Genomic DNA, 7,915 nt, shown 5'->3' on the forward strand with positions numbered 1-7,915 from the left:
TGAAGCAGGAGGATGGGAAGTTCAAAACCAGCCTCAGCAACATAGTTCCCTAAGCAACTCAGCAAGACTTTTCTCAAAATAAAAATTTAAAAAGGCTGGGCTGTGTCTCAGCGGTTAAGTGCCTCTAGGTTCAAACCCTAGCACAAAAAGAAAAAAAAAAAAAAAAAGACTAATAAAACCAAGTCAACAGGAAAGAGGCATCCAGAGGCAACTCCACAGCCAAAGGAGATAATACGAGATTGGCAGCAACTCCACAGCCAAAGGAGATGTTAGAGATTGAGGGTCCTCTGCAACGCTTCCTATTAATAAAGGACTGTATGAAGCCACGCGTGTGAATTAAATGCACTGAATTAAACACTTCAAACTCAACATGTGTAAACAAAGCATGTCCACACTGAAGCTCCATGAAACTATGACACAGGCACGTCTGATGGCAGATGCACCTTCCAGGGGGAAAGACGCCAAGTCTGAAGGGGAAAAGGCTCTACTTCTTAACTCCAAGTTAAAATCCCTGGCACAACCAGGAACAGAACAGTGATCCTCTCAGCTCAGCCCAACCTGGAGCTCTACTTGCAACCAGCAGAAGTCTCAGCCACTCCTACTGGCTCTCTTTTTCCTGAATTAACACAGTCACTCAACACTTACTAGCCAACAACTACCCACAAAAGTGACTTCAGGAAAAGAAGAGCATGAGACCTGCGTGCTCCCCTGAAGCTCCAGCTGACTGAGAAGCTGCTAAAGCCCCAGCAAACCCTCTGCACAACTCCCAACCCATCACTGGCTGCACTAAATTTCAAAGAACGTTCCTGAATGCCGAAATAAATCAAGGCCTAGCACAGTGCCTCGTCAGCTCACGCAATACAGGTTAAATGGTACCATATGGCAAAGACAGACACATGCTGCCCTTTGCTGAAACAAAGGACAGAGACTCCTAAACAAATGTCCCTTACTGACACATGTAAGAGCTGGAGACTGAAGAGCATCCCAGTGTCAATGACAGTGAAAGAAATTACTTATCAGCCATGAACCAAAAATTAAGGGTTTTAACAGAGAACCTCAATTTTTAAGTCTCGCTTATGTCCTGAAAGCTAACACCACGTTAATCTACACACATGTGAACAAGAAAAGAGCAGGAGAGCTGTGAGCAAAAGGCCGCGCTGACATCCCAGGCTGCGGGAAGCAGGGAGCCCAGTCTACCTGCTTCTCAAGGAAGAGATACCTGCTTCACTCTGCCTGGAAACAAGGAAACAGCTCCATCTTCCGTCCCACCCTCCCCTCCGCTGAGCACTGCCTCCACTTCGCAATCACACACACGGTTTATCTCAGCAAGTCAATTTTCTGACTAGTAAAAGCAATTCCTGACTACCAAAAAAGTAGTCACACACACAAAACACACAAAACCCTCACCAGAGAGAGAAAATTTCAGTCCATGTTTCTTTATTCTCCTGGGTTATGTCTTACTCTTTACTTGTGAAACATATTTACATGTTTGCTTTCTAAAAACAGTCAAAATTCTAATTTCTGTGATTTGTGATCTTTGGTACCATTTGGACTGAAGATTAAATGCCAGATCCCTTTTGGAAAGCTACTTTTAAAGCACGTTGAGAGCCACAAAATCACACTTCTCCGCAGTTTGCATGTGTGCATGGAAAGCGTTGCACACTGCACACAAGCACGACAGCTCTGGCCCTGGCAGTGGAGGCTACAGCTGCTCCCATCACGTGTGGCCAGATGCAGGGCATAAAGAATGAAAAATGGACAGTTGCAACTGCTGACTGCCACCAGCTCACAGGAAATACTCTCCACACCTCCACAGGCAGTTCAGCCTGTTAATATACCGTTCCTGTGGCTTCCTAGGTCATGCGCCCAAACTGCACCTCCCCAAACCAGAAAAGCAATCTCAAAGATGCCTTTTAAAGCCTGGGACGAGACATTCCAAATTCACAGTAAGTCTTTCTTTATTCTTCTTCCCATGATGCTGATTGTATTAATAGATTCTTCACAAATGGAAAGAAACACTAGATGTGATTCCTTTCTTGAAATAGACTTACAACAACTTTCCAAAATTCCTAAAAATTCAAAGATAATATAGCCTCCAAAGATAACCTCACCTGACCACTCCAGGCAGAGGTCACTCCTCTAAAGAAATGTTCCACCTCCCCCACTTCAAACTCAGTTGTTCCCAGGACAAGAAAGAACAGAGGCCAGGGCTGGATGTGGACATGCTGTCTCCTCCACTGCCCTCAGATACACTCAAGCCCTAGGCAGGCTGCTGCCTGCACACTGGGCCAGTCGCGGGTAGGGGCCGCCTGGAGAGGACAGGAGGGGGATGGCCCAAAGGGAGCCCAAACAACAGTCAATCCCCACTGGCAGCACTGGCTGGTCCCCACACTCGCCCTCCCAGGACCTCCATCTTCCTCCCGGCTGGAGCACCCGGACAACTCTCCCAACCGCCACCTACTTACACTTCACAGAAGACCCACATCAGGATGCCGCAGCTCACTGGACAAGGCCGACTGAAAGGGGATGCAGCTCCCCACAAGAGTGGAAGGGCCGCTGCCCAGCTGCCTGGCCCTGAGAGCTGAACACAGTCATAAAGTCTTCCACACACCAGCCTCGCCAGTTCTGGAAGCCAAGGCCCAGGTGTCCAGCCCAAGCAGCCCAGTGCAGGCCCTTGTGTGAGTGGCCGTGGGGCGATGAACAAATCAGGGCGCAGAGACAAAGCCCACATCCAGCCCCATGTGTGGTGCACTGACCCCTGGCACTTCCTCGTGCAGGCAGGAAGGTGAGAGTTAACTGGACTCTTCCACCGCTGCCAGCCTTCGGAGGGGAGGGATTAGGCTGCAAAGCTCGCATCACTGAAAGGACTCACTGTGCCAGAACAGCCTCTCCAGGCACCGAGGTATACACACTCACAGCATGGGCGACGCCAGCTTCGCGAAGGAATGCTACTCCCGAGCTGAGATATTTATCATGTAGATATCTAATCCAACAAATTTAGGTTTCTTCTTGCTTTCTTCCCTTAATCCTATTAATTACGACTAAATCTCGTCTATCACAAAGTTGGACGGCTCTGGATAAATTTGGCCTTCTAGAAACCAAAGAGAAAGCTGATATGCAAGTCCTGCACTCAACAGCAATGCCTTCATCAGTCAGAAACCTGCTATATTATAAGAAAAACACCACTTGCAATCAGATAACTAACACATGGCCGCAAGTCCCTTTCTCCTCAGTCAAAAGTAGAATACACACAGGACGGCACAATGTCCCCAGGGCCCAAACAAGCACTGGTAAGAGGAGAGCACAGGCCGGCTCCCTCCAGCCAGGGTAATCAGCTTATATTTCAGCTTCCTATTTCCCTTAATGCCTATTTCCATGGCATTAAGGTAAAATGCCGCTGAAACTCTAAACACAACTCAGTCAGACTTACAGCCACTCCCACAAAATTCTTTTTCTAAGATTCTTTGTGATAAATTATGAGTAAGACCAATATGGATCCTGGAAAAATTAATAAATAAAAACCCACAACAACCCCATAACCTGAGTCCTGGCTTTCAGGAAAGATCTAAGACTAAACTCTACTTAAATCACCAGATCGCACTTTCCTTTTTTGCCCATTTGGGAAGACTGGAAGCATCCGTTAGAGTATTCCCCGCTTCAAAGTATTCCTTAAAGAATCTCCTTCTCTTTTCACATAAATGTTGCTAAACTTAATCGCATCAAATGCTTTACTTAAAAAGCCCAAATTATCTTCTCTTTGGACTCAGGTAAGAGGAGTTAAAAGTTTCATTTATGGAAGTAGAGACGATGTGCATTTAACACTGTGACCTGTTTTACAAGAGCTCCCTCACTCAGCTTACTTGATTGGGGTCTCTGGAACATCTTATAAAATCAGAAATGTAAGACTTTGGCATTCCAAGGAGGGAAAAATCAATCTCTAAATCAGTTACTTTGAAAAGCTGCAGTGCTAAAACACTCTGATGTAAACCATTCGTGGGACATCAGTAATTAATTTCAGGTATACATCCCAAAGTTAAAGTTCTTGACCCTAGAATGTTTCAGTATATTAGCCTATTTGGAAAGACTTCTGATAAAAGCTTTCAGAAATACAAATAAGCAAATCTCCCTTCCCTCTATTCACTATTAAAAACAATGAGATGCTACCAAATACGCTACTTTGGTGTTCTGTTTCATTTCAGATAGGAATGTCCACTTCTCTTGGTTAGTTTTATTACAGATCATTGGCACTGCTATTCTTTTAGAATGTTAATGTATTCTGGATGTTTCAATATATTCAAATTAACCAAGCACACAAAAAAATCACACTAATAAACTAGAGAAATATTATACACATCTGTATCTTAACACATCAAAATTCTAACTCAGTTACAAAAATACTTACCAAGCTGCTTATCCTAGAACCCATTCTAGAGGGCTATAGGGTCACTCTGGTGAAACTAAAGATGTCCTCCTCCTGTGACCCAACTGTGAACACCCCTGACACCAGGCCAAGCTGCTCAACTGCTTTCTTCATTTTACTAAGGGGGAAAGGGGGCCCTCAAAGTCATACACAATAGTGGTGTGTCATATATTTAACCGTGGCCAGTCTGTGTAAATAAGAATGCAGCTATTTTGTGGCCACAATTAAAGACTGCAAGAAAAAACAGAAACAAATGATAATATGAGCTCTTTTCTTAACATGGCAGTAGCAAGTATCCTATCAAATAGCAAGCATGCCTAGTTCCTTAAAGTAACACATTCCTAAACCAAAATGCTTCCATCATAACAGGGTGGTTTGCACCATGATCTCGAAAACATCCTGTTGGGGGGCTCTCCACTTTGTTTCTACTCCAGTCAACGCACATCTCTCAATTTTTAAGTCACCTTTAGTCAAGATTAGAGACTTAATGGCAGGTTCAAGGGACATGTTTTATGTTTAATTAAGACCTCGTCTAAAGTTCCTCTGTGACTCGCTGGTTAAGTGAGTGCTCTAGGGGTCCAAGCGCTCTGTCCTTTGTTATGCAGTGGACACCCCTGAAGGCTCCATTGAGCCCACAGGCACTTCGGGGGCTTCTAGAAACAGCTCAGAACCTACTCCGGCCTCCTTATCGCCAGACACCGACTGGGTCGGACACAAACCCAACACGCAGCAGCCCCTCGTCAAGATGCCCAAGACCAGGTGCCCACCGACCGCTCCCGCCCCAAACGTGCGCCCATTCCGCGCAGGACCCAACTCAGGTGGGAAGACTTATGTAACCTCCTCGGGGGGCCACGCCTTTCCCACCGCCCCACCTCCCCCAGAACAAAGTGAAGTTTAAAATAGAAACCAATTACCTGGTCTCGGCCGCCTCTGCCCCGGAGCCAGCCGCGCCGCCNCTCGGGGTGGGGGCGTGGGCCGGGCACCAACTCGTAATGGAGTTGGACGTTTCCGGAGCCATAGCGACGAAGGGCGCTTGGGGCCACCGATGGACCCTCGAGGTGATCTCGGCGCGGCCTGGCACAGACACACCCGGTGTGGATCAGGCCCCTCTTCAAAGAGGGAGGCCCTTGGGTCCTTAACCGATCATTGCATTAACACCAACCGGAGTGTACAGAAGAACAGCTCCCCACCGGACTCCCCCAAAGACACAGCGTCTTACAAGCAGAAGCTAAGTGGACCCGTCCATGCACTTCCTGAGGCGCGGGCTACATCAACCCCACAGCACTGCCAATATTCCTGGGAAATCGCTGCAGACCGTAGGAAGCACTGGGGTAGCCCGTGACGCCACCCATGAATACGCGCATTGTGCGGAGCAGATGCGGCCAGAGCGCAACATTCATAAGTGGGGTGGGCAGCAGAACTTTCACTGACCATAAGCAGTTCACATTCTAGAATTTGCCATGGGCTGAGTATCAACTTCCAGTGAGAAAAATAAAATCTGAAGTTGGAAGATAACATACTGCCGTTCACTTTTCAACGGAGTTAACATCTGTTTCAACAATCCGCTTTCTCTGTACCCTTTTCTCGCGGCGAGTGGGCTCCACCACGCAGACCCCAAATGCGCCAGGGCGCGCCTGACTGGAAACAACCAGCCGGATGGAGCTGCACATTTCGATTCCTCAATTGCTAAGAAGCATAATCATATCTTCCTCTTTTCCCCTTCTGCAGGTTTCAACTTGAATCCAAAAGTACCTCTAATGCCCATTCTTCATAGGAGGGCGTTCGAAGGGGGCAGAGTCTCCACATAGGACTGCTGTGTGCGCGTTTAGGTGGACAGACTTAGATAAACGCGTGTCCACGTCTAAATCACACATCTGTGCAAATGCAGGAACCTGCGGATGCGCGGGTCTGGTCGTATTTAGTGTGCAGACACACGGGCGCATGCACACGCGCGCGTGCGCGCGCTCACACACACTCACATCCCAAATTACCTCCGGGATGGAGAAAATCGCTTCGGATTGGCCAACAGAGCCGTCACTCACACCCAGGGGGCAGGGAGACTTCGGAGGCAGTTTCTTTTCTCCCTACCGTCTCATTTAATGTTAAAACAACAGGCAGACCCTGAAAGTTAGCCATCTACGCAGGGAGTCTGCCTCCTTCAAGGCGGGGAGCATCAAACGGTCTCTTACTTAAATATATCTCATACTTTCACAATGGTCGAAAAGGGAAATTAGCAGTCGGGTGAGGCAGCTCCATGTAAGGAGGAGGGGGTCATCCGGGAGGGGTGGACGCCTGTGAAGAGTTGTTCTCACACCCAGAAAGGACTTTGACCTTTCATTGATTTAGAAATTTAAAAAATAAAATGTTTTTCACAGGTCAGATTATAACACACGCTCATCCCTAATTTTTTAGCTCATTATTTTATTTTTATTATTTAAGCATGCGCCACAATCATGCTTCCTTAAGAAAGAACTGACCTATTTTTGGCTGGAGATGAACGACCATGTTAACAGATGTTAATCTTGTAATCTGTTTTTCCCGTAAGCACTTTACATACCCGGGTTTCAGACCTTAAAAATAACATCTTTTCCAAAAAGACCTGACGTCACAATTCACAGTGAAAAATCACACTCCCTCTTCCAATTTTTTTCCCTGCAATGATTTCAAAGACATTAAATCTTTTTCACTTTATAAATGCTGATTTGTTCTGCCTCAACTCCCACAGGCTTTTATTTGCATTTCAAATTCCACAGGTTACACCAGTCGCCTTTTCAAAAAATGTAAACCAACAATGAAGCAGCAAATGGCTTTTTGTGCATCTGGATTAAATAAGGCACAGAATGAATATGTTTTAAAAGAGGGCTGTGCAAGTTGATCTTTGCACACCCGGAGACCAAGTGACTCTTTATCAGTAAGCCAGCGGAATGAGTGAGATACAAACACAGCCCCGGAGCTCCTGGGCTGATCCTGGTCTGCTGCAGGAAGCTTATTAATCCAGTAATAAATGGGGCTGACTTACAGACCCACATTTTTCGTGTAAAAGGCTGGTTCTCTTGGGTCTCTAATTGCAGCGATCCACTAGCTTCCTAGGTCACAACGCCCGATTGTCACCACACACCAACCTTCCTCCATAAACCGCTGGTTTAAATACCCCACTCGGCTGGCTTTTAAACTTATTCATAACAAAGTTTCTTTAAAACTTGACGAGGTGGTTAAATCTAAACACCGATCGTAACTATTCTCCCTGAAAATGGCAGAGAAGGTGTCTTTCCAACCCCCGCCCCCACCCCGCCAACGCACATCCCACTGCACCCTTCTCTTACACACCCGTGTGTGTGTGTGTGTGTGTGTGTATCGCCATCGATATTCCCCTACCCCCACCCCCCACCCTTCTCCGACCTCAGCAAGACTCGGCTCCTCTCCGAGGAGTCCCTGCCCCCCAGGTCCCTTCCCCACCCCACTCGGAGTCACCGAGAGAAGCTCGCCCCCGCCCCC

At 47.0% G+C, this 7,915-nt stretch overlaps 1 protein-coding gene across 4 annotated transcripts in view; it reads right to left on the reverse strand.

The window, feature by feature from the left end:
- Znf516 (zinc finger protein 516) overlaps window positions 1-6,348 on the reverse strand; it is a 101,684-nt gene extending 95,336 nt beyond the window's left edge. For 2 of the 4 annotated variants that reach the window (XR_007348964.1, XM_048806663.1), the window contains exon 1: window positions 5,640-6,347. The gene's annotated coding sequence lies outside the window, so the exon portion shown is untranslated. Of the gene's footprint in view, window positions 1-5,334; window positions 5,378-5,639 lie in introns of those variants that run through there. The other 2 variants (XM_048806666.1, XM_048806664.1) reach the window with 2 other exon arrangements.
- Between the last annotated feature and the right edge of the window lie 1,567 nt (window positions 6,349-7,915).

This window comes from Marmota marmota, unplaced genomic scaffold (genome assembly GCF_001458135.2).
Source record: "Marmota marmota marmota unplaced genomic scaffold, marMar, whole genome shotgun sequence".
Taxonomy (NCBI): domain Eukaryota; kingdom Metazoa; phylum Chordata; class Mammalia; order Rodentia; family Sciuridae; genus Marmota; species Marmota marmota.